This window comes from Stenella coeruleoalba, assembly GCF_951394435.1.
Source record: "Stenella coeruleoalba genome assembly, chromosome: 6".
In the NCBI taxonomy this organism is placed as follows: Eukaryota; Metazoa; Chordata; class Mammalia; order Artiodactyla; family Delphinidae; genus Stenella; species Stenella coeruleoalba.
Window position 1 is genome coordinate 33,356,609 of NC_137151.1, and position 27,031 is coordinate 33,383,639.

At 44.3% G+C, this 27,031-nt stretch overlaps 1 protein-coding gene across 5 annotated transcripts in view; it reads left to right on the forward strand.

The window, feature by feature from the left end:
- MGAT5 (alpha-1,6-mannosylglycoprotein 6-beta-N-acetylglucosaminyltransferase) overlaps nucleotides 1-27,031 on the forward strand; it is a 581,503-nt gene that overhangs the window by 172,875 nt on the left and 381,597 nt on the right. For all 5 annotated transcript variants that reach the window (XM_079924992.1, XM_079924993.1, XM_079924998.1 and 2 more), the window contains one exon: nucleotides 10,488-10,653. The gene's annotated coding sequence lies outside the window, so the exon portion shown is untranslated. The remainder of the gene's footprint in view (nucleotides 1-10,487; nucleotides 10,654-27,031) is intronic.

Genomic DNA, 27,031 nt, shown 5'->3' on the forward strand with positions numbered 1-27,031 from the left:
CTACCACGCTGTAAATAAATGTACATGGTAGCCCCTGATTCTCTTTCAAGGAGGCCGACCCGAGGGGAGGGAAGAAGGCTAGGGACTGGGGCACGGCGTGTCTATGAAGGGCTAACTGTGCTTTTCTCTTGGTCACCATAGGTGGTAATATAAAGTTCCGTTTTTTTAATGGTTCCCTCCTGTGTCTGCATCCCCTCTCCCTACCTCTCCCCACCCTTCAGTGAAATCAGACCCTCCCGCACAGCCTTTGGAGAGGTGGTTATTAGAAGCACAGGATGGGGTAACAGGAAGGAAGGATGCTCTGCCCACGCTCGTGCCCTCACTCCCAGGGCAGTAGTACTGATGGGGGTAGGGATGCAGGGGTCCAGGGGCTACTGAAGGCGGCATGTGGTCAGGGAGGAGGTCGGTGGCTGTGCTGGGGTGGGAAGGAGGGTCTCCGACTTCATAGAGGAACAGCTCAGGGGAGCACATTCGAGACAAGCTTCCTTCTCCCAAATATTCCAGATGAAGGGCTTACAGGGAGAGGTGAATGCTTGCGCTACACGTGTCTGTGTCTTTTGGGCCCAAGGGGAGTGAATTTGCTGTTCTCACGATTCAGAACTGTGAAAATTCTTTCTGGCTTCTGACCTGAGGAATCTTTTACCTGTTTTGTTTTGTTTTGCTTTTTAAACATTTTCTCTATTAAAGAGAAGGGTACTTTAAAAAAAAAAAAGCTGTAATCTTGCAAAGCAGAAGAAAAATAATTTTTGCAGCTGTTTTCTCTTGGAAACATATTTACTTCCTGTTCCTACTTGACGCCTTCCCTCTTTCATTCGTGTATTCATTGAGAAAGACTCCTACTAGCTGCCCCCTTGCTGGACCCGCTGAGTGCTGGAAACCAACAACGGCAGCCCAGGTTCCTACACGGGTATTGCTGACAATCTATCCAGGAGGGGCCCAATAAAAGCAAACACTCTGAAAGCAGCCCCCCAGGAGCGAGAGCCAGTCTCCCTTGCAGGAAGTCTCTCCATGGAGAGAGCGTCACAATGAATGCGAATTGAAGCTCTCCAGGGATTTCTGATAAGCCCACCTGCAGGAGTGTATTCCCCATCCCCAGCCACTGATGACACCTTCAGCATGGAAGGACCCCAACCCCAATCCTTTGGAGGAAGTGACATTTTAATGGTCTTAAAAGGTGAAGATGTTTCTCCTGTAAAGAAGGCAAGGAACAGTGGCCCGGACAAAGGGACCAGAGTATACTAAGGGACAGAGACTTGGGAAAGTATTTAGGGATCTTCTAGAAAGATACCCAAGGGGGACACAGGTAGGAGTGATGGGAAAACAGACTGAGCAGGGAAAGCCACCTTGGATCCAGGCTTGAAAAGCTAAGGAATCCGTTCAGCTCTAAACTAGTTTCTCTGTATTTGTAGCAAGCTAATTTCCTCCTGTTTGGATAATATTAAGTATTCAGCTGTGAGAGAGGGGGGCGGGGAAAGCTTTCCACAAAGCCGAAAGAAACCCACACCTTGACGATTCACTCTGCTAATCTGATAAGCACAAAATTAATTTCCATATTAATGCATTATGTGGAGATAAGGCACAGCAACATGAATTACAAAAGACACGTAGGGCTCTTATTAAATTTCCGAGGAATGCAGCGCGTGAATTAGTCTGAAGCCCAGGCAACCTAATGCAAGAGAGCTTTGCAGGGAGCAGCTGTACAGAGATGCGTTACCTGGAGACGTAGGTTTGGCATTGGAACTGCTGTTTTCTTTTCCTCTGTGAATGGAACAAGATAAGACACGTCTCTTACGAAGTGTAATCATTTCTGACACTCTTCCCTCCCTGATTCCCCCCACCCCACCAAGTGCCGCCAGGCACCCAGCAAGCTCTCAGCACGGGCCCAAGAGTTCATTATCTAGCCACGTGGGCCTCTCCAAGCTGGGCCCCAGCGACCCTTGGGGATGAATTGCGCAAATCAAGAGAAAAATGCCAGTTCCCGATCCTCTCAGGCTTGGCTCTGTGGTCTGTCCATCCAGCTTTGGACGATGAATTGATGAATTTCCCATGTGGCTGAAGGCACCGAGGCGCCATGGCCACTGGGCCGAATCCTAATGCATTTTTAAAAAATAGATCTTTATTAGAGTATAGTTGCTTTACAATACTGTGCTAGTTTCTGTTGTACACCACAGTGAATCAGCCATATGCATACACATGTCCCCATCTCCCCTCCCTCTTTTGTCTCCCTCCCACCCTCCCTATCCCACCCCTCTAGGTGGTCACAAAGCACCGAGCTGATTGCCCTGTGCTCTGCAGCTGCTTCCCACCAGCTATCTATTTTACATTCGGTAGTGAATATATGTCCATGCTACTCTCACTTCGCCTCAGTTTCGCCCTCCCACCCCATGTCATCAAGTGCATTCTCTATGTCTTCCTCTTTATTCCTGCCCTGCAACTACGTTCATCAGTACCTTTTTTTTTTTTAGATTCCATATATATGCGTTAGCATATGGTATTTGTTTTTCTCTTTCTGACTTACTTCACTCTGTATGACAGACTCTAGGTCCATCCACCTCACTACAGATAACTCAATTTCATTTCTTTTTATGGCTGAGTAATATTCCATTGTGTATATGTGCCACATCTTCTTTATCCGTTCATGTGTCAATGGACAGTTAGGTTGGTTCCATGTCCTGGCTATTGTAAATAGTGCTATACAAACAGCTCATGGAGCTCAATATCAACAAAACAAACAGTCCAATTAAAAACTGGGCAGAAGACCTAAGTAGACATTTCACCAAGGAAGATATACAGATGACCAAGAGGCCCATGAAAAGATGCTCAACATCACTAATTATTAGAGAAATGCAAATCAAAACTACAATGAGGTATCACCTCACGTCGGTCAGAATGGCCATCATCAAGATATCTAGAAACCAAAAATGCTGGAAAGGGTGTGGTGAAAAGGGAACCCTCCTGCACTGTTGGTGGGCATGTAAATTGATACAGCCACTATGGAGAACAGTATGAAGGTTCCTTAAAAAACTAAAAATAGAACTACCATACGACCCAGCAATCCCACTACTGGGCATATACCCTGAGAAAACCTAATGTATTTTTAACTTTCCCCCTTTTAACCCAGCGCCAAAGAAAAGATCGCCTTGAAAAACTTCCCTGGGTAGGCTCACAGGAAGCCAGAAGGATGAGTGCCACATTTTTGGAAAGGCCAAGGGCACTGGGAGAAAAAGAGTTGTTAAAAAAAAAAAAGCATCCACGTGGGCTCCAGGCCCCACTGGCTGTGGCTGAGGCCAACTTGTGGCCTGCCTGGTCCTCTCCTTGCTCATGTGGAGAGTAGGGCAGATGCCTAGCACGTGAGCTGCCCTGTCCTGGAAAGAACAAAGGCAAGGACAAGGCTTTGGTCGACCATGACCTAACCGTGTAACGTTGTGATAGGGACAGAGTAAAGGGACAAAGTAGGTAATTAAATAGTTAATCCCACTAGGGGATTGTAAGTAAAGAAAGAAAGCATGGGAGACCCCTGTAAGTTAATGATCACTCAAGAAAGCAGGTTTGCTTAACCACAAAACCCAGCAGACTTGCTTAGCAGCAAAGCCATGCAACAGAAGCATGAGACATGCCCCCAAACAGTAAAACAATGGTGGAATGAGACCCACATCCTGCCCAGTGAGCTCAGTAAGTTAATGATTCCTAGGACATGCTCCTCTGGGCACACTAAAAACAAAAATATAAAGAAAGGGTGATATTATACTGAAACCTGAGATGATTTACCATTTTTAGTATATGTTATGGAATTTTTGGTCATTTCCATTTGCCATGGCAGTCTCGGCTTGACCAAGTAGGGACGACAAAACTCCCCCACCTGACATGGAGGAGAAGCTGATGATGGAAGTCTGATGTCTACTCAAGAATGAGGAAGAAGGTGGTCTTCTCCCCCTCCCCACTTTGCCTTTGATTACAAAACTATAGCCCACTAAGTTCTCGGGGTGTGGCACTCTCTCCCCTGCCTGCTTGTAAGCCTCACAAGCGTCCCATTATAATAAACCACTTCTTATCTATCACTTTGCCTCTCACTGAATTATTTCTACGCTGAGATATAGAGAACTGGAGCTCCCCAGAGCTTCCCCTCCCTGAGATGCATTTCTGTAATTCACCTGGGCAAGTCACAACCCTTCATTTTCCTTCCCTATTCAATGAAAAGGTTGAGCTGCTTGATTTCTAATATCCCTGTGTATGTTAATATCCTACTCTTCCTAGTATTCTATTAATTAACAGCAATGTATGCTTTCACATTGAGATGGACAGGGTGCTGCCCCTCCTTATGGAGGAAGCTCCTCTTCAGTGAAGACCTTATCACCCAGCTGTTAGGAGTGTCACTGGGAAGAGGTGCCTCAAGCTGCAGAGTGCCAGCCTGTCCTGGGACAGCCCACCCTGGTGGATGGAGAGTGTTAACACCCAGCCCTTTCACCCCGACTGACACTGTGCCAAAGGGCACTCCAGTTCTGGAGGTCTCCATGCAGTTGGCCAAGGCTTTCACTTGGCTTCACCTTCTCCCTCTGCACCTTCCTCCCGTGGCATGGCTCCCACAGCTCCTCCTTAAGCAGCATGCTGCACGCTAACCCGCTTCTTCAGGTCAGATGCTTAGGGAACCCAACATGCCATGCCCATTCCCACAGACATACAATTTGAGCCTCCTTCCTCACTTTACAAACGAGGATACGAAGGCTCAGAGAACGACTTACCAAGTTCACCCCATTGGCAGAACTAGGGCTAAATCTTCTGCTTCCCAAGTCTCAGTCATGTCGTCTTTCTATCACAGCTCACTGCCTTCCCCAATTTACCTCATTTTCCTTACGTGGTGGAGAGAGGTGTGTAGGCAGAGAGATAAATTGATTTACCCATCCATCTCCACTGCGAGGGAGACTAATAAGCAAATGCATGCATTCCTGAGTTATTCACTGCATCTACTTTAAATAAATAAACCATCAGTTTTTGTTTGGGGATTTTTTTATAACCTCCTTGTAAAGCCAGATCACATAAAGACACACAAGCTCTGGATTAGGGACCAGGAAACAAGTTTTTGTCTCAGATGCTCACTCTTTCATTGCAAACATGCTGCTGTTTGATATTAGGCTCTTTCAGATTCCAAGACCGATTGGGGTTAAGGGGTGAGAATGAGGTTAATCATGATGTGAAATAATGACCAGTGAGGACGGGTGTGTCAGATGCTGTCTTTGGGGGGAAGCTGGGTAAAGGATACACAGGAACTTTCTGTATTATTTTTGCAATTTCTTGTAGTTAAAATTATTTCAAAAGGCAAAGGTTAAAAATAATAACCAAACAATAGTTTCATTTATCCTAACAAGAAATGGATGACTTGAGGTGGGGTGAAGGGAGAGGAACGGGCAGGTTATGGAACATACTCAAAATACCTAATTGCGAGGCTAATGTATTCTGAATGTCACTCAATGAGATGGAGGGTGAAGATTGTTTCACTAGGCATTTTTTGTTGTTGTTTTATTGAAGTATAGTTGTTTTACAATGTTGTGTTTCTGGTGTACAGAAAAGTGATTTGGTTTTATACATATATATATGCATATATACATATATACATATGTATATATATATATATATATACATATATATATATTCTTTTTCAGAGTCTTTTCCATTATAGGTTATTACAAGATATTGAATATAGTTCCCTGTCCTATACAGAAGGTTCTTGTCTATCTATTTTATATATAGTAGTGTGACTCTTTTAATCCCAAACCCCTAATTTTTTTTTTTTTGCGGTACACGGGCCTCTCACTGCTGTGGCCTCTCCCGTTGCGAAGCACAGGCTCCGGACGCGCAGGCTCAGCGGCCATGGCTCACGGGCCCAGCCGCTCCGCCGCATGTGGGATCTTCCCGGACCGGGGCACGAACCCGCGTCCCCTGCATCAGCAGGCAGACTCTCAACCACTGTGCCACCAGGGAAGCCCCCAAACCCCTAATTTATCCGTCCCCCCTCTTTCCCCTTTGGTAACCATAAGTTTGTTTTCTTTGTCTGTGAATCTGTTTCTGTTTTGGAAATAAGTTCACTTGTATCATTTTGTTAGATTCCACATATAAGTGATAACATATGATATTTGTCTTTCTCTGTCTGACTTACTTCACTTAGTATGATAATCACTAGGTCCATCCATGTTGCTGCAAATGGCATTATTTCATTCTTTTTATGGCTGAGTAGTATTCCACTGTATATATGTATTGCATCTTCTTTATCCATTCATCTGTTGATGGACATTTAGGTTGCTTCCATGGCTTGGCTATTGTAAATAGTGCTGCTATGAACATTGAGGTACATGTATCTTCTCAAATTAGAGTTTTCTCCAGATATACAGGCACGTTTTTAAAATTTATTTTATTGAAGTATAGTTGGTTTATAATGCTGTGCGAATTTCTGCTGTATAGCAAAGTGATTCAGTTATACATATATATATACATTCTTTTTCATATTCTTTTCCATTATGGTTTATCACAGGATATTGAATATAGTTCCCTGTGCTATACAGTAAGACCTTGTTGTTTATCCATTCTCTATATAATAGTTTGCATCTGCTAATCCCAAACTCCCAAACCATCCCTCCCCAACACCCCCTCCCCCTTGGCAACCAGAGGTCTGTTCTCTATATCCGTAAGTACAGACATGTGTTTTTAAAAGCATGTCCTCCATGACTAATAAACCTAAAGACTTTCTACCAAATGCAAATTCATCATGTGCCTGACACACAGTGAGGCCAAACAATATTGCAATGTGGGACCTTGGAGCAGAGAAAGGTTTACTGCAGAGCCATGAATGGAGAAAGGTGGCTCATGTCCCCAAACACCCCGAAACCCCCGAAGGTTTTCAGCAAAGCATTTTGAAAGGCAAAGTGAGGAAAGGGAGGGAGGGTCTCAGGGTATGTGATCAACTCGTGCACAGTTCTCTGATTGGCTGACAGTGAGGTAACAGGGTAGTTAACATGATTAATCTTTAGGCACCAGTACGTCTGGGGGCTTCGTGCTCATGATCATCAAGTAGTTAATTTCTTCCATTTGGTGGTGGTTTTTAGCCTCTGAAAAACTCAGGAAATTTGCATGAGATACGCTAGAGGAGAGGATATGGGGGGGGTGGTGTCTGTTCCCGGGGAAAGCCCCATAGGGTCCTGCTCGGTTATAGGCTGATCAGCATTCTTCAAGCCAAAGCCTTGAAAAACGTCTGCTACAGCACCTGTTTTCTGTTCTGGTTAAATCTCCCAGTGAGTCTCAGCTGCCTCAGGGGCTATCATCCACTGCGTCTGACCAGCTCCTTCATTTTACAGATGAAAAACCCCGAAACCTTGAGAAGTATGGATAAAAAGCTTGTGCAGGTTCCCCAGAGACTGGCTGATTTAATATAATATCAATAAAAGCAGACAACGCCAAGTTATAAACAGACACCTGGCCTGTGGTTTGCAGAGCGTCTTGTCCTGTTCCTAGCCTAGAGTCCTGGGAGCAGAAGCCACATGCAGTGCCTGGGACCCCTGCCCAGTGGAACAATATCAGGGATGGTCCCTTTCCAGCCCACAGGCTCCAGCCAAGAGCCATCAGCGACACAGTCCTGCAGGCTGTCCAAGGTGGTCTCCTGGGAAAGGATCCTGAAAGCAGGAGCTGTCCGCAGCTCACTCAAGAATTGAGCATTTTCAGTTTTGAAACTAACTGGCATTCCAGGGTACTGTCACCTATAAATCAAATGTCACCTTAAAAAGAAAAAGAAACCAATCAGCTAAGTGGAGACAGCTGCCTCCCATCACAATGTCATGCCATAAAAGGTCCATTTCTTCTGAGTTCTGATTTTCTCCCAGAAAAAGGAATGTTTTTACAGCTACAAGATGCAAGTACAAACCAAAACTGCTGCTGATTCAAAATGTATGTTATCGGGCTTCCCTGGGGGCGCAGTGGTTGAGAGTCTGCCTGCTGATGCAGGGGACACGGGTTCGTGCCCCGGTCCGGGAAGATCCCACATGCCTCGGAGCGGCTGGGCCCGTGAGCCATGGCCGCTGAGCCTGCGCGTCCGGAGCCTGTGCTCCGCAACGGGAGAGGCCCCAACAGTGAGAGGCCCGCATACCGCAAAAAAAATTTTTTAAATAAAATGTATATTATCTTAGTGGTGTTTAGTGTCCTATAAAATAGCAATGGCTTCTATTGCATATTTCAAATTCCAAAGCCATAAGGAGGACAGTGTGAGGTTTTATCTATGGACATTTTGAAGGCATATATAGTTTTAAGTTTTTAATTGCAGTATACCTTATATACAATGAAGTGTACAAAGCTGATTACTTTTTATATATTATAAACCTGGTAACCACCACACTAACTAAGGTAGAGAACATTTCCAGTGCCCCCAAAAGGTTCCTAGGGTGCACAAATATGTAAATAACATTTAAAGATTATGCAAATTGAAGCCTCCAGACTCCCCCGCTGAGGTGACCAAATTATCCCAAATGTGGGATGGACCCCCGTGGGTAGCCAGCGGAGATGGCAGGAAAGATTTCTCCTAAAGGCAGGTGCAAGACATTCAGGCACGTAATTTCAGAACTCCCTATCAATCGCCTTCTCCAAGCAGCCCCATGCCCTTGAGAACATTTTCCTGACAAAGTAAAAGAAGCCTTAAGGCAAGGAAAAAGGGTATGGGGGCTGAGTGAGGATAGCAATGAATGTGAGGTTTAAGGAAAATCCAGATATGGGGGACAAGAGAAAGATAACAGTGAAACCAAGTCTGACTCATAAATTACAGTTTTCAATAAAGCATATGCAAGCTTGTTTAATAGCCCCTGAGTGGTAGAAGCATTGAGGCTGAAAAAAGATGCTGCTACTGCTTTTAAATCCCTAAACTGATATTTGCAGGGAGCCGCCTTTTCTCTCTCCTTCATTGTGGAATCAAGCACCAAGTATCACCTTTCACTCTGTTTTTTTCCAGTGGGAAATTTTCTTCCACCCTAAAGTCAGGATTTAATAACACACAAGGCTGCTGTCAACCTGGGATTTGGGATCTGATTTCACCAGCCTTCTTCTTTCTAGGTCACATTTAAAAATCTTTTGTACTTAGAATCTTCTACCCAGAAGGTTTCCTCTGTCAGGGGCATGACAGCCCACTCTTCAAATTAAAAACTTTCCTCTATCTTCCAAAATCCAATTTCCAGTCCTAAAAAAGAGTTCCATGGCTTCCCCCACCTCCCAAAAGCACAGCCTTGTGCCCTGACCATGTGTTACCCAGGGCCTGGTTCCCTGATGAACTGAGGACAATTTTAAATAAGACACTTGAAACCGTGGGCCGGATTGAGGCCTTTAGAATCAGATGGGCTTAGGACCCCCATGTGGTGACCTTTGACCGGAGGAAGAAAAAAGATAATAAATAGAAGACATCATTTTTTAGAGCATCCAACTCGTCCTCTGTAATCTATAGGCCTTTTAGCTGCCTTTGCCATCTAGCATAAGTGAGAATTTTGAGGAAATACCAAATCCCAATGAGCTCAGGACATTATTTTTCTTTCCCTACAAGTTGGGGTTTGATTCATCTGGTTTCTACAAGGCTGGAAGACTGTGTGTATGTGTAGCAGGAATCCCAGTTGAGCTCAAATCAAAGTTCAGCCCCTGCTATAGAACTAGCGGGGTCTTATCATACCTTGGAATTTCTATTTATCTTGAGCTGGTATGTAGAGAGGGATTTGTTTCCTGGCTTCAGGAAGGAGGGAGAGTTTTGTGCACAGATATTTAGCCGCAGGAATCCTACCTTGGCTTGAAGGTCTACTTTTTTCCCCACCATTTATACCCCCCTCCTTACAATGTCATCTGATTACAATATGTAAATATCACAAGTTCATTGTAAGTAATTCCAGCAACTTATAAAAATATAATACTTTTAAAATATAAAAATGTAATAAAATATATGGCACAATCCTAAATAACCAACACGAATATTTTGGTGACCATTTTTGTAAGCATCTCTTTATGCATACATGCACATATCTATGTAATTTTATAAAAATAGGATCTTATATAGATGATCATTTTTCCTGTGGACACCTTTCCCCACCTCTCTCTGTCCTCACCCATATCAGCAGCCCATCTCCATCTCCATTTTTCCCAATTAACCCATGTGTCTTAGCCAGAAAGCAGAGCCTGAGACAAGGATTTACAGGCACGTAGTTTATTTGAGGCAGTGAGCCAGGGAACAGGAGCGAGGGACTGGAAAGAGCAAAGCAGGGAAGGAAGAAAAGCCAGTACAAGGGTGCTTTACTGGACTGATCACGGCCATCGGCAACTGGGGCTCAATCTCCCAGGGACCCTCTAAGGTGCTGTGTGGAATATACCTCAGAATTGTCCACCTGTGGGAGGGAAGATGCAAGCACTTATTTATTCACTAGCTTCTGTCACCCACTGGTTAAGGATTGCCCCATGGAGTATTAATTCCTTCTTACTTCTAGATTATGCATGAGTGAGCAGCTGCCAGACTGGTTTAGCAGGCATCTCATCAAGTGGCTTCAGAGAGGCCTCCAGACAGAAAGTGAGAAGTGACGTTCAGCTGAGGGAAGGTGCTGGAAGGTTATACTGGTGTGAAGCTGGACACTGCAGCAATGGACACGGTGAAAGGTAGGTTGAAGGGATACAAGGCATGAGGCGTGAGTCGTGACCAATACAGTTCATTCCTTACACCACTTGAATCCACTCATGCCCTTCCTGGAGTCTACTTAGTCACAGAGTCTTTCTTTTTTCATTTTTATACTTGACATACAATATTATATTAGTTTCAGGTGTATAGCATAGTGATTCAATATTTTTGTACATTATAAAATAGTCACTACAGTAAGTCCAGTTCCCATCCATCCATCACCATACAAAGTGGTTACAATATTATTGATTATATTCCCTATGTGTACATAACTTATGTACTTATTTATTTTATAGCTGGAAGTTTGTACCTCTTAATCCCTTTCACCCATTTCATCTGTCCGCCTACCCTCTCCCCTCTGCTACCACCAAGTTGTTCTCTGTATTTATGAGTCTGTTTCTGTTTTGCTTTAATGTGGTGGCCAGTGGCAACCTCTACAAAAAATACAGGAGAGTTTGTAGACCAAGCTACAGTCCTCCCAGCTGCAACCAGTCCCAGTACCATTGTTGATGTACATTGATTCTCTCCCCCACACTCGTTCCAGACTTCCCTCACCTTGGCCAGGCCTTTATCCCTCATCCCTGTAGAGCTGGAGCCTTAGTTCTCTTATTCCTATTTAGTCATGGTTGCTCCGATGGCCCTTTTCTACTTACCACTTGGCATGAAACACCAGTGTTCCATGGGTTCCAGACAAGCTCCTTTCTTACTCCATTGGTGAGCAGTAATCCTAGCTTCTTATCGTAATCAGGGTTAGTTATCCCCACCAATATAGTTATTTACAGTTCACTGGCTCAAGAAATCTAAAATGAAGTAGGCAGTATTTGCAACTTCAAGTCCAGCAGAGCAAGCATGCCTCCCAACCCCCTCTTCCACTCCATCCCCTTGTAGGCCTCTAATCCAACAGAGCATAAGATCTCAGTGTGGGAAGTATAAATTCCTCAAGTGAGTCCCTGGGAATAATGGTGAGAGTGGCTAATCTTCTTTCACCCCTTGGTTCCAGAGCAAAAGCTATTAAGGACACAAACCATATTCTGGCCATTGATTCAGTGCATGTAACACTCCTAAAAGCTACATTCTGACACCACCGAGTGTTGTGCCCGAGACAACATCTTACAGGAATCTTTACTAAATCCTTCATCCTTCTTTGCTGTCAACTTCCAGGTGCTGTGCCGTGTGGTAGAACCAGTTGATTCCTGTAGCCATACATCCAAACGGCACTTGTCTTTCACTATAAAATGGGTCTCTTATCTGAGACAATGTACTATAGGCTCTATGCTGGTAAATCAGGCATTCTGTAGACCCTTGGATGGTGATGTTGACAGCCTGGGGGCAGAATCTCATATCCAGAGTAGGTGTCAATTCCTATAAGAACAAATTGCTGCCCCACTAGGGTGAAGAAATTCACCTGCCACCAGGTGGCTGGTTGGTCTCCTTGAGTGATGTTATCCCATTGAGAGCTTGGCTGTGGGTTCCTTGGCTGGAAATCTAGGCATTCATCAGTGGCAATGGCTAGATGGACCCTGATGAGAAGAAGCTCATGCTGTTGGGCCCAGTTATATAGCCTTAATCTCGGTTCCTATGGCATTCAGGGGACTATTGAATAAAACCTGGGTGTCCAAGGAGAGAGGCTGTTATCCACACAAAAGGATGTCCTCTATGGTAGATGCTCTCTGGTGAGAATTAACATGAGACACAAAGATCTTATACACTGTGCCCACTTCCATGGACACAGATGCCTCATCTCCTAACTTCTTCAACTCTCATCTGCTAATCATGCTCCCTTCCAAGGAAGCCAAGCCCCTTCCCCCTGCCAGCAGTCTATGTATAAGCCATACTTCAGGCCATCTCTGCCTCCATGCAAATTGTCATCAGTGTACTGCTGCAGCTCCTCCCACAAAGAGTACTTCTTTTCTCACTGTCCCACAGGGCCCCCTTAGGTGGGACTGCAGAGGGGTCCATCAACATTCTGAGCTTATCCATCTATGAACAATCTCCAAGTTCTTTCCTCCTATGTCAGCTGGTCATAACCCTCGCCCCTACCTGCGACCTCAAGGCTGCAGCTATTAAGCTGAGGCAATGGTACAACAGAGGCAGGTGGCATGAGAATCAGGGCTACCTATTCCTGTCACTTATTTGTGCCCTTGGTGCCTCTTCACGTGCAGTCCAAACATCTACCGTTCCTTTTAGCCATATCTCTGTTGTTGTGTCTGTCCAATCTTAGGATTTGGTGTAGGCCATAATGCCCAACTTTTGATTGGCAGCTCAGGTCGCATAGTCCCTTGACGGTTCATGACAGGTGGTCAGTGTCATATAAAGTAGCATACACCTGCTTTTCAAATGGTGAGCTAATGTCTGCTGCAGAAGGCATGACCTTGCTCTCCGTCCCTAGGGTTCTATGCTGTGATTTTCCCATTCAGGTTTTCCAAGGACTCCACACAGCATCCTTATCTACCGTAGATACTTCTCACACTGGTGGATTTGCCAAGTCTTATGACTCAAGAGGCAGGACAGCCCACCCCAAAGCCTAGACATGCTGCAGAGCCTTCTCAGGACAGACAGGATTCTGAGACACCCAATCAAAGGGCAAGAGCCGTTTTCCCAGATGTTTTCAGGGCAGCCTCCAAAATTGAAAGAGGTACAAATATAATGTCTCTTACCTGGTAGTAGGAGGTAGAAGTAAAAAAAATAAGTTGTCCTTTGCAACTTATTGGGACTGTCCTTGCCTACCCCTTCTCATCGGGGCCACCAAACACATCATCAGTTGTTACAAGCCTGCTTCCCGCCAGCAACACGGTCCTTTTCACTGTCTGACTAGTGAATGAACAAATTCCACAATCCCAGCTGAGGTTCTGCTTTCTAGGGTCACTTCTGCAACCAAGTGTCTTAGCCTAGACTTTCCCCAGAAAGCAGAGCCTGAGACTATGGTTTATGTGCAGGAAACTTATTTGGGGAGATGGTCCTAGGGAACAGGAATGGGGGCCTGGGAAGAGTGAGACAGTGCAGGAAGGAAAGCCAGTCCTTCGGTTACTGAGCTTGCCCCAGCTGTGGGCAACTGGGGCTAGATCCCCCCAGGAAACTCTTGGTTTCGGTGGCTGCGGTAACAGAACACCACAAACTGCTTGGCTTAAAACGACGGAAATGTATTCTTTCACAGTTCTATGGGGTAAAAATCTGAAATCAAGGTGTCAGCAGGACCATTCCCACTGAAGTTTCTAGAGAAGGATCTTTCTTTGCCTGTCCCAGCCTCTGGGGCTTGTTGGCATTTTTGGGCTGTGGCTGCGCCTCCCTCTGCTGTGTCTTCACATCACCTTCTCCTCTGTGTCTGTCTTTTCTTCTGTCTGTCTCAACTTTTCCTCTGCCTTGCTCTTAAAAAGACACTTGTCATTGGAATTAGAGCCCACTTAGATAAACCAGGATATTCTTCTCATCTTAAAATCCATAATTTAATCACATCTGCAATGACCCTTTTTCCAAACAAAATAACATTCATAGAGTCTAGAGATTTGACATGGATCTCTGGGCAGGTCATTATTCAGCCAAGCACAGACATCTGAGGAGTTCCATAGAATGCACCTCAGAATTGCCCACCTCAGGGAAGGAAGAGGAGAAGATTAATCCACCACCTCCAAGCCCCATTGGTTGTCACGTAGGTGTTCACCACTTGGAACTTCCAGGTTGCGTAGGCATGTGTGAGGGTCGGGTGGATCCAGCAGGCATCCCACACAGTGGCCCCAGAAATCCCAAGTGGAAGAAGCAGAGGTGAAGGGAGGTGTTGTCAAGTTACACCTGCTGAAGCTGGTAGCTCCAGCAAAGTTTGGCGTAAAAGGTGGACCAGCACACAGGCAACAAAAGAGGAAATAAGCAAATGGGACAACATCAAAAGTAAAAACTTTGGTGCATCAAAAAGGTAAACTATGGAGTGAAAATGCAGCCCACAAAATGGAAGAAAACATTTACAAATCATATATCTGATAAGGAGTTAATATCCAGAATATATAAAGAACTCCTACAACTCAACAACAACAAAAAAGAAACAAACAAACAGATGAAAAACATGGGCAAAGGGCTTGAATAGACATTTCCCCAAAGAAGATACATAAACGGCCAATAAGCTCATGAAAATGTACTCAACATCACTAATTATTAGGGAAACGCAAGTCAAGATCACAATGAGATAACATCTCCCACCGATTAGGATGGTTACTATCAAAAACAACACCAAAAAAACAAATAAGTGTTGGCAACGATGTGGAGAAATTGGAACTCTTGTGCCCTGTAGGTGGAAACATAAAACAATTCAGTCACTATGGAAAACAGTGTGGCAGTTTCTCAGAAAACTAAAAATAGAATTACCATATGATCTAGCAATACTACATCTGGGTATACACCCAAGGGAACTGAAAGCTGGGTCTCAAAGAGATGTTTGTATGCCCATGTTCAGAACAGCATTATTCTCTACAGCCAAAAGATAGAAGTAGCCCATGCGACAATTAACAGACAAATGGATAAACAAAATGTGCTCTATACAGATAACAGAATATTATTTGACCTGAAAAAGGAAAGAAATTCTGACATATGCTACAACATGGATGAACCTTGAGGACATTATGCTAAGTGAAATAAGCCAATCACAAAAGAACAAATACTGTATGGTTCCACTTGTATATGGTACCTAGAGTAGTCAAATTCATAGGCAGAAAGTAGAAGAGTGGTTACCAGGGCTGGGGAGGAGGAACAGGGAGTTACTGTTTAATGGGTTTGGAGTTTCAGTTGGAGAGATGTGAGCTTTCTGGAGATGGGTCGTGGTGCTGGTTGCACAACACGGTGAATATACATGGTGCCACTGAACTGTACACTTGAAACTATACACTGAACTGTACACTTGGTTAAGATGGTAAATTGTATGTTGTGTGTATTTTGCAACAATTTAAAAAAATTTTTAATACATCTTTTTTAAGGTGGACTGAAAAGGTAGGAGTTGGGGCACAAGAGGGGTCTGATACCTTTATAACAACCTAGGTTATGTCCTGTTTCTTAATATTAATAAAATCTTATAAACAACCATATTAAATAACTCCTTTACATATGCACATACACTAAAACATACAGAGTTACAGCATACCTTATTGTACAAATAACGTACAATACACCGTACGTTATTTCTACAGGTTCCATTGTTATACAGGTTTTCGTTGTTGTACAAAAACGTTTCTACCTCTTTTATTTGTAACTCAAATCCTTCCAAGTCATCTGAAATAGTTCTAATTCTTTCTAATGTCTGCCTGTAATTTAACAGTATGGGTATATCACGATTTATTCAGGCAATTTCTTTTCTCGATGGGAAATCCGTTTATTTCCCGTTCTTCGGTACTAAAACACATCTGCAATGCACATTCTTCTGCCTATTTCTGATGGCCTGTTATTGAGCTCTGTGAACAGAGGCGTTCAAAGCTGAAAGTCATAAGGACTTTGTGAGACTGGATACAAGCATTGACGCTTCAGGGCCTCCTTGATAAGATGTAGGGGCTCACCCTGCAGCCTCATTCATCATCTGAAGACGCAGGTGGCTAAGAGTTCAAGGACTGGCTTGCCAAGCAGAGCGCATTCTTGCACACATTTACCAGCAGCAGAAGGAGGACGTGAGCACAAGGGAGGCACCTCCAGAGACTCCCCCAAGTCACTGTGGGAGACTCAGCCCAAGCTTTGAGTTTCCACAATCCCCCCACGATTATTTGTACCATCAGGTTGTTTACAGCTTGGGGACCTCTCGGTTGAACAAAGAAAAACTCCCATATTCTTTTTCAAGGTAAAGTTGATGGACATCTTTGCTCTGAGAAATTCCAGAGATGATGGACCCTTGAAATGATCATGGGGTGCTGCTCTTTGCAGAGCAAACTGGAGAATTGCATAAACAGCTTTATTTCTCCTCAACAGTAAAAGTAAAGTAAATCTGGCAGATGACACTGGGGCTATAAATGGCAAGTGTCAAAATGATAAAAGATTCCATAAAGCATGTGGTAAGCATAAGAGAGAGAGAAGAACTCAGAGTCTTTATTCATTTTCCTTCCCTCTCACTGAACCTTAATTCTCCACTTTATTATCATCCATTTAATATTAAATTCTCCATGCGGGACTTCCAGTGGAAGAACTATGTTCGGATGACCCTGCCCAGGGACGTACTTCACCCAGGCACACCAATCTCCCGGATTTATTCTTAAGCTCACAATATATTTAAGTAGCCAGTAGAAGAATGGCTAAGTGTTCACTCGGGGGACACAGTCTAGATTATTTCTAAGTCACTTACATAAGAATTTCCATGGATCTGTATGCTGTTTCCACCTGGTTCTACTCTTCTTATGCGTTCAGACATAATTACAACATTTTAGATATCTTTAAAACTCAGAGGGTGGGGCTTCCCTGGTGGCGCAGTGGTTGAGAGTCCACCTGCAGATGCAGGGGACGCGGGTTCGTGCCCCGGTCCGGGAAGATCCTACATGCCGCGGAGCGGCTGGGCCCGTGAGCCATGGCCGCTGAGCCTGCGCGTCCGGGGCCTGTGCTCCGCAACGGGAGAGGCCACAGCAGTGAGAGGCCCGCGTACCGCAAAAACAAAAACCAAAAAACACCTCAGAGGGTGGAGAAAACAACAAGACAGAGCAAAAGAAAGAAAAATAATTGATTTCTGAAATGGCCCCTGATTTCCTGCCCCACCCTCTGCTATCTTTGCTGCCTCCACCTTTTGACCTGAAGCTCGCATTCGATCCCAGGGCTCTGTGATATTTACAGGATAAAGTCCGGTCTCCCCTGCCAGGTTTTCAAGCCCAGCCTCATCCTTATTCTCCACTTTGATTTCCTGCTGTCCCCACCCCCAAGTACAAAGTCACCTTAGCCACTCCCCAAGTCTCCTCCTGTTATTTCCCACTGTAAGCATTTCCTGTGTCTGAGTTTCATACTTGCTATTCCCCCCTCTGATGTTGTCTGCTCTCTGCCAATCAAGGCTCCCCTTCCTGCCGAATCCAGCTCAAGTCCCACCTCCTCTAAGAATGTTTCCAAGAACGTAAGCTCCCCATGAGGAGGGATGTTTTCATCTCTTTTGTTCACTGATGTGTTCCCACAGAGCCTGACATGTAGTTGCTGCTCAATAAATATTTGCTAAATGGATGAAAAGCTAAGTTTACTCCTGACCAGTCCATCTTACCACCGGCCAACTGTAAGGACATTTTTCTCTCTTAACGACCCACGCTTAGATCCTTTGTCATACCTGGCCTCACCTGAGTAGGCAACGGCTGCACGTTTTATCATTTCGTCTTCCTTCTATTTGGAATGATCCCAAAGAGTAAGCATCTCTTCCAACTCACCTTGCCTGTCATTTACTCTCCCATCACTCAGTCCTGCTGTTGGCTGCGTACTCTTCAATTCTGTGGCATCCACAGTGTAATAAATATATATGTTAACTTTCATCCTCTACCACCTCCAGGGACAGATTAGTTAGTTCGAAATCTCTAATCAGGCATCCGCACACCATGAGCCTTCAACTAACTACCGTTATAGTCAATCAACACTGGAGGGTTTCCTGAGAGCTTAAATGACACTAGAGAGTATTTTCATCACTGAAATGCAGAGCATTCAAGGCGTGGGGACTGCCTACAAGTGTGGTCAGGCACCTCTGTCATTGCTCAAACAGCACTGGCGTCTCTCTCTTGGAAAAGTGCATCTGCTTCCTAACTCGATTCCCTGACCCCCACTCTCCTGTGTAGTTTTCAAGGAGACTAGCCAACTCCAATCCAGTCTTTTTTTTATTTTATTGAAGTATGGTTGATTTACAATGTTGTGTTTAATTTCTGCTGTACAGCAAAGTGATTCAGTTATACATGTATATATTCTTTTTCATTATGGTTTATCACAGGATACTGAATAGAGTTCCCTATGCTATACAGTAGGACCCTGTTGTTTATCCATCCTATTATAATAGTTTGCATCTGCTCATCCCAAACTCCCAATCCTTCCCTCCCCCACCCCTCCTCCTCCTTGGCAGTCACAAGTCTGTTCTGTATGTCTGAGTCTGTTTCTGTTTCATAGATGTGTTCATTTGTGTCATATTTTAGATTCCACATATAAGTGAGATCATGGTATTTTGTCTTTCTCTGTCTGACTTACTTCGCTTAGTATAATAATCTCTAGGTCTGTCCATGTTGCTGCAAATGGCATTATTTCATTCTGTTTTATGGCTTCGTAATATTCCATTGCGTATATGTACCACATCTTCTTTATCCATTCATCTGTCAATGGACATTTAGGTTGTTTCCATGTCTTGACTATTAGTCAAGAATAGTGCTGCTCTGAACACAAGGGTGCAGGTACGTTTTCGAATTACAGTTTTGTCTGAATATATGCCTAGGAGTGGGATTGCTGGATCATATGGTAGTTCTATTTTTAAATTTTTTAGGAACCTCCATACTGTTTTCCATAGTGGCTGCACCGATTTACATTCCAGTCTTAACCATGGAAAGTGACATTTCCGAAACATGAAGCTAACTGCTGTTCACTGTCTCTCTGGAAGCTCTTCTGTGGCATCGTGTCATGCACAGCAGCTGAAGAGTTTCCAGACCACTGAGGACCCCTCCCTGCGTACCTCTCTAGCCTTATGTCCCAACACCCACACCCCACTTGACCTCCCCGCAACACACACACACACACACACACACACACACACCCATTTTGTTCTGCCGTTAGGCAGCTCACACTGTCGGGGGAACCAAGTATGGGGACTCAAACAAATGCAATTTCCCACTTTATCCGCATTTGCTGAATGAGAAATGGTGAGTTTATCTATAAGCTTCTGTGAGACACCTCATCTATAAAGCAGAAAGAATTCTCTCACCGCTAATTCTTCACTGCAGAGATTTCAATGAATCCATTGAGGATTCTATAATTCTCATTTCTTAAAGGTTGGGAAATAAGGTGACAAACAGAAAAAGAACTGTCAGGCAGAGAGAAAAGGCTAAGGACTAACGCTGTGCGTCTTTGCTTTGATGTGAATTCCTTTTTTAATTTTTATACAATTTTCAAAGGTTACTTTCCATTTACAGTTATTACAAAATATTGGCCATATTCCCATGTTGTACAATACATCTTTGAGCCTATTTTATACCCAGTAGTTTGTACCTCACACTCCCCCACTCTTATATTGCCCCTCCTTCCCCTCTCCCCACTGGTAACCACTAGTTCATCCTCTATATCTGTGTCTGCTTCTTTTTTGTTATATTCACTAGTTTGTTGTATTTTTAAGCTTCCACGTGTAAGTGATATCATACAGTATTTGATACTTTCTCTGTCTGACTTATTTCACTTAGAATAAGTAAGCCCTCCAAGTCCATTCATGTTGCTGCAATGTGAATTCTTTTTGATCTTGGTGTGCAGAATAATATACGGGTTGGGAGATGAACTCTGAAGCTATATTGTTTGATGTCAAATCCCAGCTTCATCACACACGTCCTGTGAGGCCTCGGGAAAGTTATTCAATCTCTTGTTGACTCAATTTCTGAATCTGTCAAATGACAGCAAGAACAACATCTATTTCTCTGGATTTTTGAGAAAATTAAATAAGTACCTGCAAAGTACTTAAAAATGCCCAGCACACAGTGTGACTCAACAAAGCCTTTTTTATTGTAGTTGCCTAATATATATAATCCAAAGATCACTACATTGTTACCTTAAGAGTTAGTATCAATATCATGGGCAGAGGGTGATGGAGGGTGATTGAAAGAGCACTGTCTTTGAGACAAGTTTCTAGGCTCAGCTCTGCCGTTTACTAACCGTGTGACATTTTGCTAAGCCTCTTCCTAACTCTGGTACTTGATTTTCTCAGTGAGAGTGTTGAATGAAACAATGCTCTTCAGATTTTAGCAGTGGAACCCTCTTTCTCATGATACCCTTTTTTGCGACTGCCAATAGAGAAGACAAATAAAAATGATGCTTCTTCCTCTGGGCTATCCCTGCCCAAACCCTCTGAGATACATTTGGGCTACCCTAGGGTTCCTAGGTGAGAACACTAGATTCTATGACTGTTATGGGCCTTTGACTTGTCAGTGACTTTCCCTTTCAAAAGCACATTCAGAAACTCTGGCCTCATAGGAAATACTCAATAAGGATTGACTGTTATTGTTGTAGTTGTTGATGAAGAGGAGATTGGAAGCATAGCCATGCTTGACACCCTGACTGGTCATTTAATTCATGCATACAGTAACAGATATTTTTTGGAGAACCTACTATGTGCTTAGGTGCTGGACTAGTGCCAGTCATTTGAAGCATGTCATCATTCTAATACAAGGACAATAAATTCTCTCCTTGGCCCAGTTGCCGTCATATGTTGGTAATGAACCTAACACAGTGACAGGCATCTTTGGGGACCCAGGCTCATTCCACAGCCACTTCACTAACTGTTCTAAAGCAAAACCAGTCTCTGCCAACTAGTGATTTCCTTTTCCAAGATTAACATTGTAGGCGGTAACACTGAGTAAATACCTTGTGTTGTCAACCAAGGAATGTCCTAGATGACTCAGTCTGAGATGAATAAGTCAACTCTGGATGCCCAAGAGTGCATAAAGAAATACCTTCCTCCTGGGGAGATGACCCCCTCTGGTTGCTCATATACATTTGGGAACTGAAAAGAGAAAATCAGTGACACCCTTAGAAGGGGGTTTCATGAAAGGGAACAGAAATCCCTTTGGCCATCATGGTGGTTATCATGAGTAGCAAGAGATTTCTGGAGAGAAGGTTAAATCTTTGGGTGCTAATTTCCAGCCATGCCTGCACACTTGGAGTTTCTCCCTTCATTTCCAACCTTGTAGGATTGGATGGTGGTTTGTTAAGAAAGCCAGTGGGGTTTCCTTACAGGTGTTCCCCTCGCCAGATGTCACCCTGTACTCCTCTACAACTGCTGTCTTCTCTCCATCTGCTTCTACATCGGTCTGTGCCCTTTCCTTTGTGTTCTTCAAAGAATTGGTCCTTGCAGAGGCAGGTGGTCAAGGGCATTGGCTGATTGACCCCACAGAGAAAAAGCAGATTGGGGTCTCTCCAAAGTTCACTTTTAGGAGATTGCTAGGTAGTGAATGGTATCCACCGTCCTCACCACCCCCCCACTCAAATTCATTTGTTGAAGCCCTAACCCCCAATATGACTGTATTTGGAGATGGAGCCTTTAGGAGGTAACTAAGGTTAAATGAGGTCAGAAGGGTGGGACTGTAACCTGACAGGATTAGTGCCCTTAGAAAAAGAGACGCAGAGAGCTTGCTCTCTCCACGTGAGCTCAGAGGAAAGTCCATATGAGGACACAGCAAGAAAGCTGTCATCCACCAAGCCAGGAAGACTTCTCTGTGAGACTTCTCTTCACCAGAGCTCAAACCCTGCCAGCACCTTGATCTTGGACTTTCCAGCCTCCAGAACTGTGAGAAGATAAAGTTTAAGCCACACAGTTTGTGGTGTATTGTATGGCAGCCCAAGCTGACTAAGACAGAGACGTTTGTGTGGTTTAAGGGGATGTCTCGCTAAGACTTCGGGCTGCTGAGCTGGCTGAGGAAATGTATCGGGGCATTTTATTAATCCCTAGACACAGACTTTATGCTGGCAATCACAACCGACTCCATTCCACTCTTTATAAGTCTCTGGAAGCAGTGGAATCCTCTCTGGCAATGTGTTTGGTCTTTTGCAATGTGTCAAATGGAGCTTTGAAAGCCTCTAGGAAACTAGGCTTTTGAACACCTGGCTTAGTGTATGAATGACTCCCAGGAAGGGTTTGTGCTCTACCCCTACTGACTAACTCAGAGCCTGCCCCAGCCTCCTTCACACTGCAGGGGTTGGGGACAGGCAGGTAGTGCTAGAAATACAGCTTCCAGTCCAAAAGAAACCACATTTAAAAATATATAGTAGGGCTTCCCTTGTGGCGCAGTGGTTGAGAGTCCGCCTGCCGATGCAGGAGACACGGGTTCGCGCCCCGGTCCGGGAGGATCCCATATGCCGTGGAGCAGCTGGGCCCGTGAGCCATGGCCGCTGGGCCTGCGCGTCCGGAGCCTGTGCTCCGCAACGGGAGAGGCCGCAGCAGTGAGAGGCCCGTGTACCGCCAAAAGAAAAAGAAAAAAAAATATATATATATATATATATATATATGTATATATATAGTAATGCATGCATATAGATAATCTGTTACAACAGTAATACATGCTTATTGTAGAAGAATTGAAAAATTCATTAAAATATGAAGAAAAATATTAAATCACTCGTAATTCCACTTCCTAGATGCATTTCCTTCTGGTCACTTATTTGTGTGTGTGACTTTTTAGCAGAAGTGGGATCATACCATATATAGTCATATATCCTCCATTATAGTTCTTTATATCATGGGCATTTTGTCAAATCATTAAGTTTTCTCTTTAAAAAAGATTATTTTAGGGCTTGCCTGGTGGTGCAGTGGTGAGAGTCTGCCTGCCGATGCAGGGGACACGGGTTCGTGCCCTGGTCTGGGAAAACCCCACATGCCACGGAGCGGCTGGGCCCGTGAGCCATAGCTGCTGGGCCTGCGCATCCGCAGCCTGTGCTCCGCAACGGGAGAGGCCACAACAGTGAGAGGCCTGCGTATCGCAAAAAAAAAAAAAAAAAAAAAGATTATTTTAGTGGCATTTTTAATGCATGATTTTTACTAAGCCTATAGTTTTATTAATATAAAAATGCTAAGGGGGAAAAGGATGATTATAGCATTATTTCCTCAAGCACTACACTCCTTAGCAGTGATTACCAGATACTAGCATGGGCTACCAAGAGAAACTGTAGAATCTCTTTTCTCTAGAAGAATTCAAGGAGAGAAGAGCGCCATCCAGCCGGGGTGGCTTCAAAAGGTGCTGAAGCAGATGGTCAGTGCAATTTTTTAGAAGCATCAGGCATGTCAGTCATTTGGGGTCATACTTAGTCACTTCAGTTTTTCACTCTTATCCTCACCCTGTTGTCCAGACTCAGATGGATGCTAACAAGCAGAGAAATGCAATGGTCTCTTTCCTGCAGGTGGGTGCCTAACATCCTAGATTGTGGAATCCAACCCTTTCCAGCTCCTGGGTTAGGAAACTGAGGTCTAGAGGGCCGAGGTTGAGCGAGTGAGTGACGGGTGGCAGCGAGAGGAGAGCTCAGGCCCTGCCCGGATGCTTGCTCGCTGTCTCAGTCTATTCGGCGCTGTAATAAAATACCATGGACTGGCTGTCTTATAAACAACAGATATGTCTTTCTCACATTTCTGGAGACTGGGAAGTTCAAGAGAAAGGCGGCAGAAGATTTGGTGTCTGGTGAGGACCCTCTTCCTTGTTCCCAGATGGCTGTCTTCTCATTGTGTCCTCACTTGTCAGAAGGACTGAGGGAGTCTCCCCGTGGCCTCTTTTACAAGGGTGCTAATCCCATTTATCAGGGTTCCACCCTCATGACCTAATCACCTCCCAAAGGCCCCACCTCCTAACACCATCACACTGGGGGTTAGGTTTTAACATATATAACATAGATCTGGAGGGACACAAACATTCAGTCTATAGCACTCTCTTTCTCATATTTTTATTATAATGAAGTTTTTTTGGCATATAAAAAAATATGGGAAAATAAGACAAATATCTTGCGGCCACTACCCACCTTCAGAATAGAAATGAAACCTCCTGCCCTTCTTCCCACCTCACCCCCAAGTGGTGACCACTGTCCTGAACGTGTTGTTTTTGTCCCCATGAGGATCTTCATGCCTTTACTACTATACGCTATTACGGTATATTTTCTCCATATTTTAAACTTTATATTCTTGCTGTCGTACTTTGGGACCCTTCTGCAACTTTGTTTCATCCAGCATTTTTTAAAATGTACCCATGTCTTCGCCTCTGTAGTATTCTATATTATGAATATTCCATAATATTTTTACCTATCTTCAGGCTTGTGAACATTTAGGACACTGCCACCATCACAGCAGTACAGTCATGAACATTCATGCACAGGTCTCCTGATACTTCCAGTGCTTTCCCCACCAAGCTAAGTAACCTGTGATAGTAGCTGCTCCCCAAATACGTGTAGATTCTAGTTACATGCCACTGTGCACTGTAACTAAATGCCTATCGTTGTCATCCTGGGGAGGGTGGAAAGGAAAGAGAGCAATAATGCAATGGATGAGTTGGACCCAGGACAACTTGGCAGGTGGAGATACATGTAAGGAATACGCTGCTAAAGACTAGAATAGGGAAAAGAAGCATCAGGGAAAACTGGCCCTGACCCCACCCCATGATCAATTCTCAAATTCCTGCCCTGGTGGAGCTCTAAGGCCTCTAATGAGATGTGGAGGTCATATATTCAGGTATTTATTGATTGGGAAGCAGTGGACTCTGACTCTGTCTTTTTTTAAAAAAACTAAATTTATTTATCTATTTTGGGCTGTGTTGGGTCTTCGTTGCTGCGCACGGGCTTTCTCTAGTTGCAGCGAGCGGGGGCTACTCTTCGTTGCGGTGCGCAGGCTTCTCGTTGCGGTGGCTTCTCTTGTTGCGGAGTACGGGCTCTAGGCGCACGGGCTTCAGTAGTTGTGGCATGCGGGCTCAGTAGTTGTGGCTCGCAGGCTCTAGAGCGCAGGCTCAGTAGTTGTGGCGCACGGGCTTAGTTGCTCTGCGGCATGTGGGATCTTCCCAGACCAGGGCTCGAACCCATGTCCCCTGCATTGGCAGGTGGATTCTTAACCACTGCACCACCAGGGAAGTCCCTGACTCTGTCTTTTTTTTTTTTTTCTTGCGGTACGCGGGCCTCTCACTGTTGGGGCCTCTCCCGTTGTGGAGCACAGGCTCCGGACACGCAGGCCCAGCGACCATGGCTCACGGGCCCAGCCGCTCCGCGGCATGTGGGATCTTCCCGGACCGGGACACGAACCCGCGTCCCCCGCATCGGCAGGCGGACTCTTAACCACTGTGCCACCAGGGAAGCCCCTGACTCTGTCTTTTTGATCATTAAGTTTAAAATGTCATGGATATGAAAGTTCTTCAAACACATTTGACTAATTCTCTGGACCCGGAATAGTTGTTGTTGTTGTTGTTTTTCCCATCATTGTCTGTGAGGTTTTTTTAATAGCTCTTTTTAAGAGACTGCTCTAGAAGACTTCAAACAACACTGTCAAGTAACATTTATTCATTTGAAATTCAACCCTCCCTTTCTGTTTTTAAGACACTCAGAAAAAGTTACACGTTTATCCTTCCAATTTGGTCAGCTTTAGCAAGTGCTAAGATTTTTGCCCTGAGTTTTGAGTTTTTAATAAAGCTGAAATGGAAACTCCTCCCTTGACCCAGCTACAAAGGCGATTCCTTTACATGACTGCCTTCACCCGCCTCAGAATCAAGCTTATTAGTCAATGATCTGCCACAGAGAATGAAATTCTCTAAATCTCAGTGAAGCCGTGTTTATCTTTGGACCTTCTTTACTAAAAGAGAGAAGGATTTAGACACAAAGAGAACAGATAGTTGAAAGCTAGGCTCTTTTGCTTCCCAGAATGTGCTTGTTCCAAAGTAGGTCAGACTGTGTTGCTATAAATCTTAACAATTCTCTTTAATTCTTTCACTGGGTACACTTGAGGGCTTAGAGGGAGGGGAACGCATCCAATTTATTAAAGAAAAATCGCCCTAGAAAAAGAAAAGCTCCTAAAGGGCTGATGGTCTCCTTTTCTACCCCCAATGAGTTCATCATCATGAAACTTGTTAGCAAAAGAAGGATGGGAGGTGAGGTAATTATTACACAATGGACGCTTCAGTAGCCTGCCATGGTTGACCGCAAACATTCAGTCTCCCTCCTGGTTGTCTGAGAAGGAGGCTGACACAGCTCCAGAGAAAGGCCAAGCTCCAGGAAGAGGAACCTGGAATGAACCTCACCTCTCAGCTTTACATTTCTCCCCAGAAAGCCCAGAGAAGGGCTTTTTGCACTGACGAATCAGCAGAAACTTGCTAGAAGGCAGAGAATTCGATGGAATTTTGTGTGTGATGGGACCATACCGAAAGTTTTCATAATCTATGTATGCATAGTTTTCCCGAATCCAAATCCTTTCTTTTCTTTGGCCTCTAACTTATATTCCTACGTTAAGCACGGAGTGGTACCCTTGTTCCCAAGAGCAACCTTGCCAGAAAGTAAATAGTACAATTTGCTACTTAATCAAGAGGTTGCCAGTTTAATTTTTTTTCAATTATATGTATGTGACTTCAAAAACTTTTAAACTTTGTTTCGAAACCATTACAGGCCAGCAAAATCTGCAGGGTTTTTAGGGACTTTTAAAGGACCTCTAGCTTATTCTCTTACCACATCTGAGTCTCTGCAAGAAATTCT